Genomic DNA, 11,147 nt, shown 5'->3' with positions numbered 1-11,147 from the left:
AAAAAAAAGATGTCTATGGAAAACAAGAGGTTGACTCATTGCTTTTTGTGACTTTCGGACATTGTCTTCATCCTGCCTCATACATTTAGTCCAGATTGCAAGCAAAGACTGGTGCTGGCACTGCATGGGGTGCTCAGTACTGCTTCTATACTCCTACCACATGTTTCTCAGAGGTTATATTTTGGGAAATGCAGCACTGAAAGAGTCCTTAACCAAGGCACGCAGAGAGGAGAAATGGACAGACAGTGTCAGCATTTCTGAGAGCAGATCTGCAGAAATAAAAGAGATAATTGTCACTTATCTCAACTTCTCCTAAATTTTCCATGCTTTGCTATTTAACACTGTTTTCTCTGAAGGCAGAATGAAATGCAGCCTCCTTGAACTTAGTTTATTTAGCAGCTGGAAGATGAGGTGAGGGTGAGGCAGAGAATGGAGATGCTGTGCTGTGGGCACCACTAGTCTGCAGGACATGGGCATAAATGGGCTGCATCCCATTCCCCACATTCCCATGTTTCGTCTGCACCATTCCAAGCACTGAGGTGCCTAAGCGTAAGAGTGCCATATGTATTTCAGGACTCCTGGCTCCATGCAAAGGCAATGGTCTATACCAAATCTAAGTGTTGCAACATGATGTTGAAATCATATAGCTAAAAAATGACCTCAGCAGAACCCGAAGGAAGTGAGGCATAAGGTACACACTCATGCAAAATGCTCCACCATGATGGAAGTGGTGGTGGCCTAAGGTGCCATGTGCCCTTCGGAGCAGCTGCTATATGGGGCCTGTGACATCAACAGTCCTTACTTTCATGGGCAATAGTCAAGAAAAGAGCTGATAAAACCAAATGAGTGGAAGAGTGTTATGAAATAAGGTTGGATTGCACTTTTGTCTAGTTTGCCCTTTTAGCAAATGTTTAGATGATAATTCCCTCAAGACTAGAGGAAATGGTGAATTTTGTGTTGGAATTTGAGCAAAAGTGAGCACATATGGGGTGTACACTCAAGAAAGACAGAAGAAACAGGATGGACCATCAGACATCATGGGCTAAGAATGGAGAAAAAGTGAGGGGAGTGAGAAAAAGTAGAACACAAAGCCCCCTTCAAGGGTTGAGGAGACATTCTGAGATGAGAAAACCGTTGAAATGATGGCATAGATGTTATAAAGTGGTTGTATACCAAATTTAGAACCTGGGAAAAGACCTCAAAGGGAAGTTATATATGCCACACAGAATTTTATTTCAACATTATGTTGTGTTGGCTGGAGCAGTTCAAGATTAGCCTCTATATGATGCAACAGTAATGTTTCCCGGTTATTAATTATTATTTTTTTTTTGTAGTTCCCTCTCACCTGGAGAACTCCAAACACTCATGTTATTAAAATCAGGGATAGATGAAGATTCAGAACTTTCCTAAGACAAAGACAAAGGGCAGTAAATACTGCCAAACAAGTGTATATAAGTAAGGGAAACGAAAGAATAGTGAGTTGTGGAATTGCCCATAGTTAATGTTCTTTGCTTTTAATTCCATTTTTAGCCCTCAACACAAATAAAGGTGTTGTAATATCTGATGTGAGCTCAGAAGGATATTTAAGAAATGTTATTTTGAGGCACATCTTCAGGACATGCAGCTGAGAACCCTGTGCAATTGTCCAGCACCATACAGAAGGCATTAGTAATATCTGGGCAGCACAAAACTTACCAGGGCAGAACAGTGTCAGCGCTTTCACCACAAAATCATCGTTGTTAAGCAGACAGAGAAAATGTCTGAGTCATTTGAGTCTGAGGGAGTGGCAACCATACAAGATGGAAAAAGAAAAAAAGAGTATTTCCAACCATTCTCTTGGTTAGAAACATGAATAAAATTAGTGCCAAAGAAAATGGAAATTTGCCATTCTGACAACTCATCACACAATTTTAAAACATCTTGAAAAGAAAAGCCAGCATTGGCTCTCTTCACAATCCAAGCCTACAGAATACAAAATCTTCAGAGAATGCCACGAAGCTGCTTGGTGATCTTTGTGCCATTGTGAGTTTGCTACACTTTTGAGATGAAGCCCCGGCAAAAATTTTACTGTGAAGCAGACTGTGAGTTCGATCCACAGCCCGCAGTAGCAGAAAAAGTGCTATTTGTTCCTTCCTAGTGACCAATGTTTGCTGGGTAAAAGCAGAATGGTGAGCTGCACAGAGGGACACACTGATTTGTGGAGCTGTGTAGGGTCAGTTGGTACTGCTCAGAGAAACAGGAGACATCAGCCAATGTGACTGTGCAGCAAAGGTCTGCAACAGAGCAAGGCTGGTGCAAAGAGCTGGAGGATAAGGTCTGCCAGCTGCCTTCTAAACAGAGCTGTTGGCTTGTTGCAGTAATAAACATCATATACAAAAAGATATCTTCATAAACTTTTATGCCCAGAGGACAGGGGCTGCAAGTGAGACTTCAGGCATTGCATTACTATTTTTCATTGGGTTCCCCCAAAAACAGAGCTGCACTGCGTCACGATGATTAGCTTATTGTCCCCATTTAGCTTTTCAGTAGGTGTGAATACTTCGGTGCTGATGCACAGTCAGTTTTCACTGGTGTTTCATCTACATTTCATCATGCTGGAAGAAATGACTCTTTTGGCATTTCTGAGGACTGCTGTGAACAAGATAGGCATGTTTCCTCATAGTTTGGTCACGAGTTGTAATGGTGCTCCTCTTTCATAGGGTGCCAACTCAATTTAGGGGAATTTTAGACTGAGCAGTATGCTATGTTCTTGTATCGAAGGGCTTGCTTTGAGCCTTTAGCTTGAATGAAGGTACACTATTCTGAGCAGAGGCTGTGTAATGGATACTCACAGTCAACTGATTTGTGGAAGAAAAGAGACATTTATTATTTTCCTCTTCACACATTTCAAAAAAGGAGACAAGTTTGTTTCCCACATTACTTTTATATTGTTGCAAGGTGACTGATATCAGTACAGTGAGCCCCAGAGAGGAACACCAGATGTGGTTGTTGTTAGCAAGTATCATCAGTCTGACAGTAGGACAAACACAAATTGCAGCCTTTCTTATGGTTAAAAATCCCTGCTTTCCCCAAATGCCTGACATCAGGTGTCTTGGGGAGAGTTTTATAATCTCCCACTTTGTGATCAGATTTGAGGTCTAATGCCCTATCTTGGCTAAGTGTTTATTTTGTAAACTTGAATTGTTCTTCTGCCTCTTGTCCTTTGAAAAAGAATAACTGGTGCTATATGAGAGCTGGTTTCTGTAAGGCATGTATCTTAAATTTATTTCTATCTTTAAGTGGACTATGGCTTAATGTAGAGGAAAACCAGAAGGTCAGTTTGCCAATATGCTCCAGCAGTGCTGACATCTCTCTTCTCCTTTCAGAGCACCTCCTCTTTTTTGCCCATCTCTCAGGGATACTCTCTGTTCATTAAGCTCTATCCTTCCTGAGACCAGTGCAGCTTGTCTTGACACAAAATCTTGTTTTCATCCCAGGCCATACGCATACAAATTGGTTAAGCTGCCACAGGTGATATTGCCGTGGTTCTGGAAAGCTGTACTGGAAGAACAAGATCCCTGAAGCAATTTAGCTTTACGCCCAACAGGGCTGGAAGATTAGGGGCTTCATCTTATCTGCAAATGTCTTCCAGTGTACCACTGGTGTTTACGTAAAAAGAGGGTATATGTTGCAGGGGTTGCAAACATACATTAATGAAAATTCCTGTAGTGACTCGTGTCTTTGGTCAGCTCACTTGGGTGAGTTACGAGTGGCACGTGCCTGCTGGCTCCCATCAGTTCTCCAGGCAGGTGACACGACTCTGCTTTCCAGTAGGAATTCTGCATGAACACGTGTTGTGTAACGTAATACTGTGCCGCTCCCTTCCAGAGTCTAAGGATTAATGTTGTGAGAGAAGAACTGGCTGCTGCCGTATAGTTTAGTACTATCTAATGTGTTAGTCTTTAGATAATGTACTAAATTCATTAACTATGTTAAAAGTGGAGAACTACACCACTGAAATTGAGTCCATCAATGAAATAGTCCTCCTCTGGCCATTAATGAATTAATCTATTCTCACACTCCATAGATGATCTCGTATATTTCCCCCTTAAAATTAACAAGGATAGCAAGGCTGTATGCAGAGACACAGAGACAATGAAGCCTCAGAGAGAGACTTGAACACGTCAGGAAAGGTAATCTTTAACGATTGCTTAGGTCATGGAAAAAGACTTGGCTCACAGTTCTCAGATATCTGCCCTTGTTCACACAACAACTGCATACTTCGTAGGCCCATTCCAGACAGCTCTGGGGCAGGCAGTTCCCAATCCTTGACTCCTGATATGCCAACATAAGTTGACAGGACTTCACTTTATAGGAATTTAAGCATCTCTTGGGAGGAGGTTTCACTGGTCTGAGAAAGTAACATGCTGTTCTATGCTTTCTTCTGCTATATCTGAGTATTCCTTTCCCAAACCCTCCTAACATGCTTTCAACGTGGGTAGCCTATTGCTGGCTATAAGGTGTGGTCAAATCTTGAATTTGCCTTTCATTCAAGTACCCTTTACAATGATCACATCTGTCCTGACATGAAGTTTTGAAGTGGAGATGATATAACCTAAGATTAACAAAGATTTAAGGTGGATATATATATCTTTGAGGTTTCATGAAAAAAGGATTTTGCATTTTCAGATCTATGAAATTGCTTTGTTCTCCACATGCATTTTCAAAAGACAGAGGCCAACACATGTATACCATAACTACATACACAGTTTGAGATATGACTGTTTACACGGCTTCTGGTCAAACTTCATCTCCAGATGATTCTGCCCTTACCCTGAGACCAGCAGCAACTCCACTATACAAGGAAGAGTATGCAGAGGTTAAGTGCCAGCTTGTATACAGGAATGTCCTCCTCCTCACAGCTGTTGGAGTTCTGTGGTGTCAATCTCCTTCAGCCTCCTATGCCTTTAAGGTATATAAAGGATTTCATTAAAATGCAGCATTTTCTTGGTGGCAATGTGCAAACAAGATGCATTTGAGAAAAACTGGATTTTGTTTACTTCTTCTGAAGCTTTTGAATGAAGCTAGTGCATCAACTACCTGTTTTTCCAGGTTCTTTGGTGCCAGTTTATTCAAGATCAATTAGTTACATGGTAGATATATTTCAAAAGATAACTGGGAAAAGTTAGGTCTATCAGAGCACTGTTCTGTGCATGAAAATACTCTGTGCACAGTGGCAATGCTGTAAGGCATAACATGAAACTAAAATTTGAATCCATGTTGAGTTGTCATAAGAGAGAATATGCTACAAAAGAAAGGAAAATGCACAGTATCTAAAATGCTTTTGGAAAGTTGACAGCTGTCTCAAATGAAGGGTTGACTTACACCAATAAAGGGATGAGAGATTTTCTTGTAAATTTAGATTAAATGGCATCATAAATTTGGATAGCTGAAGACATAACTGAAAGCCTTGTGGCAGCTTCAAGTAGTGGCAGGGTTCAGTCAACCTAAAAAGAAAAAGAGGAGTGCAGAAAGGGAAGAGAAAGAAGTGGCTTTGAAAACTACATCAGAGCTCCAAGCACCACTGAGAAACATTTTGCTGAGGTTGCATGAAGTCTGCTGGGGGCAGGACCTCCTGCTTCTTCTTTCACTTTGAGAATGGAAAGGGAAGGTGGGGGTGAAAGAGAGTGCTGTCTGATGAAACTTTGCAACAAGGCTGGTCTGCACTTCATGTGCTTTTTGGCCAAAATGTCCTCTCCTCTCCTCTCCTCTCCTCTCCTCTCCTCTCCTCCCCTTTTTATTTTTCCTTATGCCAGTGTTTTGTTAAAACTAGCAGATCTGCAAACAGATGTTTGTTTAGATCCTGACAAGCAATTATCAACCATCAAACAAATGTTTTCTTTCCCCAAAGCAGGATATCCATTTTCCTTTCCTTTCCTTTTATAAGAGTCTGTAAAAAGCCTACATTAGCAGAGTTAATTTAAGACTGTTATTAAAAAGCAAGTGCTACATTATCATTCTCATAGTCCTCCTTGGGGCCAGATCCCAATTCCTGGTTGAAACAGATTGATGAGAATAATTTCACTGATTTCAGAGGGGCTAACTCTGACATAGGATATTCAGTCTTCGCAAGCACATCCTCCTCTGGCCACAGTGGCTCCACCCTACCTGTGAACACTATCCTCATAGAAAGACTATATAGACCCAATGGCTTTATCAAACACTTTCAGCATCCTTGGAAACACTATGAAAAACTGTTCAGAATTTTTTGTTACAAGATTCTTTTTTCCCCAAGAGAAATTGGCTGTATTGCAATTACTTTTTTTTTTTTTCTTTTTTTTCCCCCTAAGTAAATAGATATAGTTTATATCTTCTGGCAGCAATAAGAAGGCAAAAATAAAACAAGCCCTCACAAATCTTGGCTGGATTAATCTTCCAGGGTTTGATCCCTTGGCAAAACTCTGTGGTTTGGCTTTCTCTCTTCTCTTAGTATTGTGTGTGTGTGCCTCATTTTCTTTGATTTCATAGCACTATTTATGTTTATCTGCTAGCTTTTTTCTCAGTTGCCAGTTCCTTTTCCTTTTCTAGATTCTTCAACTACTTGACAATTAAATGCCCTCCTTTTCTGCTTTTTTTAAACTTCATTTCCTCAGTGTCTGTTCCTCAGAACGGGACACTGTACAAGCCACCTCTTCTGCTTTGTCTCTCTTTCTTTTTTATTTCTTCCCTAATTTCCTTTATTTCCCTGTCAGTCACTTCTTCTTTCTTACTCTGCATTCGGAAGGATTCACTTCTCTGAAATTCTCTCTTCTTTTTTTTTTTTTTTCCTCCTAGCCTTTTTACCTTGTGCTGTTAAGAATTTGTTGATATAATTTCTGCTATTTACGTTAGTATTTCCATAACAAATTGCAAAATTGGGCATTTTGGAAACCATGTTGAAATTGAAATTGCTCTCTTATCTTGCTAACAGGTTATACCTGGTAGTACAGGTTTTATCTTGCTACCAGGTTATTCCTGGTAGGTTATATCAGATAATACCTCCTGAATTTGAAAGAAAGAAGAAAGGAGAAAAAACAAAAACTCAACTGGAAATTGCAACAATATATCTTGTTTTCTTTAGCAAAATGAAAGGTGTATTTTCAGTCAAAAGTTTTTGTCATTGAAAAAAGGAATTCTGAAGCAAACCAGAGAATTTTCTCTTTTGATAAGGTCTGACAGAACTTCTTATTTTTAAATCCAAGAACTCTATGGAAGTAGCATATCTGATCTCACCACTGTCTTCTGAATTGAACCACTGACCTCCCATTGACTGAAGCAATGTTAGACCCACGATGTAGGATCTGGAAAGTAGCTTTCAATATGAGGGTTTAAAAACCTCTCGATATGGGGGTTTAAAAGCAAGAATCCTGTGCTGCTGAGGCTGCCTGGGGAAGTTTAGAGCTGCCTGTGCAGTCGAATGGAACAGATAGTCAGGATGCTAATCTTATCAACCTTCCCAGTTTGAGTTGTTCCTGCCTGTCATTGCTTGGCTCCTGGAGAAGAGTGTTCAGTCTGTAGCGATTGTGTCTGTGCAAGGAAATACAAGTTATTTATCACCGAGTTGCTTTTGCAGAATCAAATCTGGATTTTTAAGACTATTTTATTTTATTTTTTCCAAAGTTCATTATATATTTTATCCTGTTTGGTAGACATTGTTCTAAACAATGTTTAATGAAAAAAAGTGGATTTAGCAGAGTCCAACAGAAATTGTTAAACATATATTTATTTTAAGTACTGAAAATTAAAAGGAGCATCTTAACTTAAACTCTGATTTGGTGTCCTGCCAATTCAAGCAAAGATGAATGAGGGGTATTAAAAATGAACACGGTTCTTATTTTTGTTGGTTACATGGCCACCTTTCTCACTACATTCATCAGTTAGCAAAGTCTGCTTTCAGCAGTGGAAATTTCATTATCACTTCTAATTCTGGTTTTGTAACACATTAAAGTTTCCAACAGTTAATGACTCTGGTTTCTTTCCCCGCAGGTCTACCTTTCGTGAAAGAACACGGAAGAGGAAAGAAATGACAGTAAGACTGAATTATGAACTCTTAGAAGTTGAGAACAAGAACTGATTGTATTGTGAAAGCTGAATTCACTACTTGCGATTAACGCCGGCAATAGCAGTTGGCGGTGATCGCATGCATGAGATTGCTGAAGCAGATGGAGCACATGTATTACTCACACAGGTTAGGAAAGACAAAAAGAAAACATTTATTCCAGTTTTCACTGCAATGTTTAAAGAGCACCACAAACACAACTTTAAAAGCCTGAATTGCTTGGAAAATGACACCAGGGGTTCACTGCCTTCTCTGCAGCTCCCCTCAAACTCGAGACAGAGACTGTCCTATTGTAGAAGTAGGTTTTCTTCTCCTCAAATCTGGGCACTTCTGGTCCTGAGATGAGTTGTGTCCCTGTCATTGCCATCCTACTTTGGTGATGACTAAAATGAAGACACCTCAGTTACTTCTTGGGCATCTACTTGAGTCAACTATCACCTCTCCCAGGGTCATCCTGCTGCAATAAAGTCTCCCAGAGGTGTTACAGCTCTTAATTACATTGTCTTCAGAGTGCTCAGAGGTTCACTGACAGAAGTGATTTCAGCATGCAAAGCACTGCAGCAACATAAACTAATCTAGATAGTAGAGGTCAGTCCTGTCTGTCTACGTTAACCTAACAGCCTGTGCTTTTCCTTCTTCCTTCACCATTTGCCAAAACAGATACGATTTGTTTTTCTTTGATCCCATGAAGTTGACAGTGACAGATTACTTTCAGTTTCTCATCCTGAGCCTTCCCACTTTCCTGGTGATTTGACCCGTGACATTAGGAAGATCTGTAATCACAGGCAGCTGCCTCTCTGAGTAATGTGTAGATACTGCGGGATTGGTGGTATAGGACCACACAAGTCACTGTCTTCCCAGCAGAGCAGCTGGGTCCTGCAGATCAGAGGTGGAAAATATCCTTGTGAAGCTCAAGGGTTTTACAAAGGTTAAATTGTTCACAAGGCATCTCACTTCTCTAAAATGTCTTTAAAAAAAAAAAAAAAGTCAAGATTTCAGAGTATTTTGAATGTACATATTGGAGACTCTGATAACGGGGATCCTATTTAACATGAACACTAGTTTTGCAATATTTTAATATCCAACTGTGCTACCAGGAATAGATTTTTTTTTTTTTAATTCAGTCTTCAAAAAATGGAAAACCTGTTGAGAGTTGGTTTTGATTTGTGGAGGGTATGACTCCACTCTTCTGGGATCCAGCAGTTTGGTACCAAACAGATAACCAAGTCCAAAGGCAATAATAGGCCCAACAATACTCCAAAAGCAGTACTCAATAGTACAAAACCAGATGATAACTCATAAAGTCATTATGAATACAGAGCAATTCATGCTGGAGAGGACCTCAGGAGGTCTCTTCTCTGACCTCCACAAAGGAGTGCAAGCTTGGAGAGAAGACAGGGAAGATCAGGGATTTTCCAGACCCATCTCAAAAAACATCTCATCCTGGAGACTGCACAGCCTCCTTGGACTGCTTTCCCCAGCCTGGAATCCTCATGGGGGGAAAGATTCTCCTTGTAACTTCAGCAAGCATATCTTGTCCTCACACCATGTCCCATTGCAAAGGGCATGTCTCCATTTCCCTTGTTAGTTACCTGAATGGTCAGCTCTATTCAGTCTTACCTGTAAGTTGATGGGAGAGCGCTCCAGCAACTCTTCCGGGTCACAAATAAAGATGATAAAGAGGTCGATTCTCACAAACAATTGGGCAAACAGTCACCACTGATACCAGTCTGATATGTCAGTACCGTTTGTTTGGAGAGTAAAAGCAAACTCTAAGAGAAACAAGAGTCTGGCAGATGAGAGAGCTCATGGACAAAATCTTGTTGTTATGTATGAGGCATGATGCTATTCTGTACTGCATTAGACAAAGCTTGTCCACTGAGATTCACTGATCTAAATCTGTGAATCTCTAACCTTTACAGCTGTCAAAACCTGTTCATTTCTATAACACCCTGCTCAGAGTCTAACTAGTCTGATTAAAAGCAAAGTGATTGGATTATATAGTTATAAGCCGTTTCATGTAAGAAATAATAAATCATTAATGGCATCATATTTTTAAGAGTTCTCCAAACTCTTTTAGCAAATGGCTGACCAGAGAGATCAGGATTTTTAGAAGTGAATCATCAAACCTATTGTAAAATCTCCTTTAACAATATTACTACTATGTCTCCATGGGCTTACAACAGTTGTCACTAGAATTGATTTCTGGAAAAGACTTCTCAAGGAACACATAGATACTTTCAGTACAAAACTCCTGCACTGTAGCTTTCTGATTCTCGTGTTTGAAGGCTTCCAGGACAAGACACAGGGCATGGTATTTAATTTAATTTTCATTCAATTGTGTTTTCACAAACCAAGATGTTTGCATAGCCTTCGAAGACACAGTAGTCAGTTTATGTAGTACTTTGGTTGTCTCAGCAAGGATAATTTCTTGTTGTTCTTGGTTGAAATTTGTGAATCAGCTAACGGCTGGTGGTGCTAAAAAATCATGAGACAGTGTCAGCAAGTTCTAGGTTAACACTACTTATGCAAACTAACCTATTCTGTTATCCAAAACTTTTGTAGGTAAATTAGCTACAGAAATCTTGCAATGTACAGGAAATAGTCTAGATTTAGGGACTATCTGAAAGTTCTAATAAGCAGCAAAAACTTATTCTTTACTTGAAGAAATTTCCCCGCATTACACAATACACAAAATAACCTATATTTTGACTGGAATGCAATATGCATACATGCTTAGAATTTTCTGTTCAAAGTTCTGTATATTGTTATATCTATTTTGGAAGAAGACTTTGGAAACTTTCCTATGAAACTCTCAAAAGTCACTCTGAAATGAAGGTGTTCATATGTGCCCATAGGAATAGCACCATCTGTGTCATTCTGCAATTATATAACACCAATTTTATTCTATCTTCTACATTATATTCCGCTGAGATTTCTTGATGCAACAGAAGATCACAAAATTGCTGCACCCAGGTAAGTGCAGCATCTGTGTAGAAGGAAACCCGACTGAATGCCCAATTACAAGGTCTGTTTTAAGTACAACATATGTGTGTTCTTGAGATTATGG

At 39.8% G+C, this 11,147-nt stretch overlaps 1 long non-coding RNA gene across 1 annotated transcript in view; it reads left to right on the top strand.

Annotated features, from left to right (window-relative positions):
- LOC109364058 overlaps positions 1-10,129 on the top strand; it is a 63,815-nt gene extending 53,686 nt beyond the window's left edge. The window contains exon 2 of the long non-coding RNA XR_002110037.2: positions 8,005-10,129. This is a non-coding gene — a long non-coding RNA (uncharacterized LOC109364058). The remainder of the gene's footprint in view (positions 1-8,004) is intronic.
- Positions 10,130-11,147: the final 1,018 nt, after the last annotated feature.

This window comes from Meleagris gallopavo, chromosome Z (assembly GCF_000146605.3).
Source record: "Meleagris gallopavo isolate NT-WF06-2002-E0010 breed Aviagen turkey brand Nicholas breeding stock chromosome Z, Turkey_5.1, whole genome shotgun sequence".
Lineage (NCBI taxonomy): Eukaryota > Metazoa > Chordata > Aves > Galliformes > Phasianidae > Meleagris > Meleagris gallopavo.
This window is presented reverse-complemented; position numbering and strand designations above follow the sequence as displayed.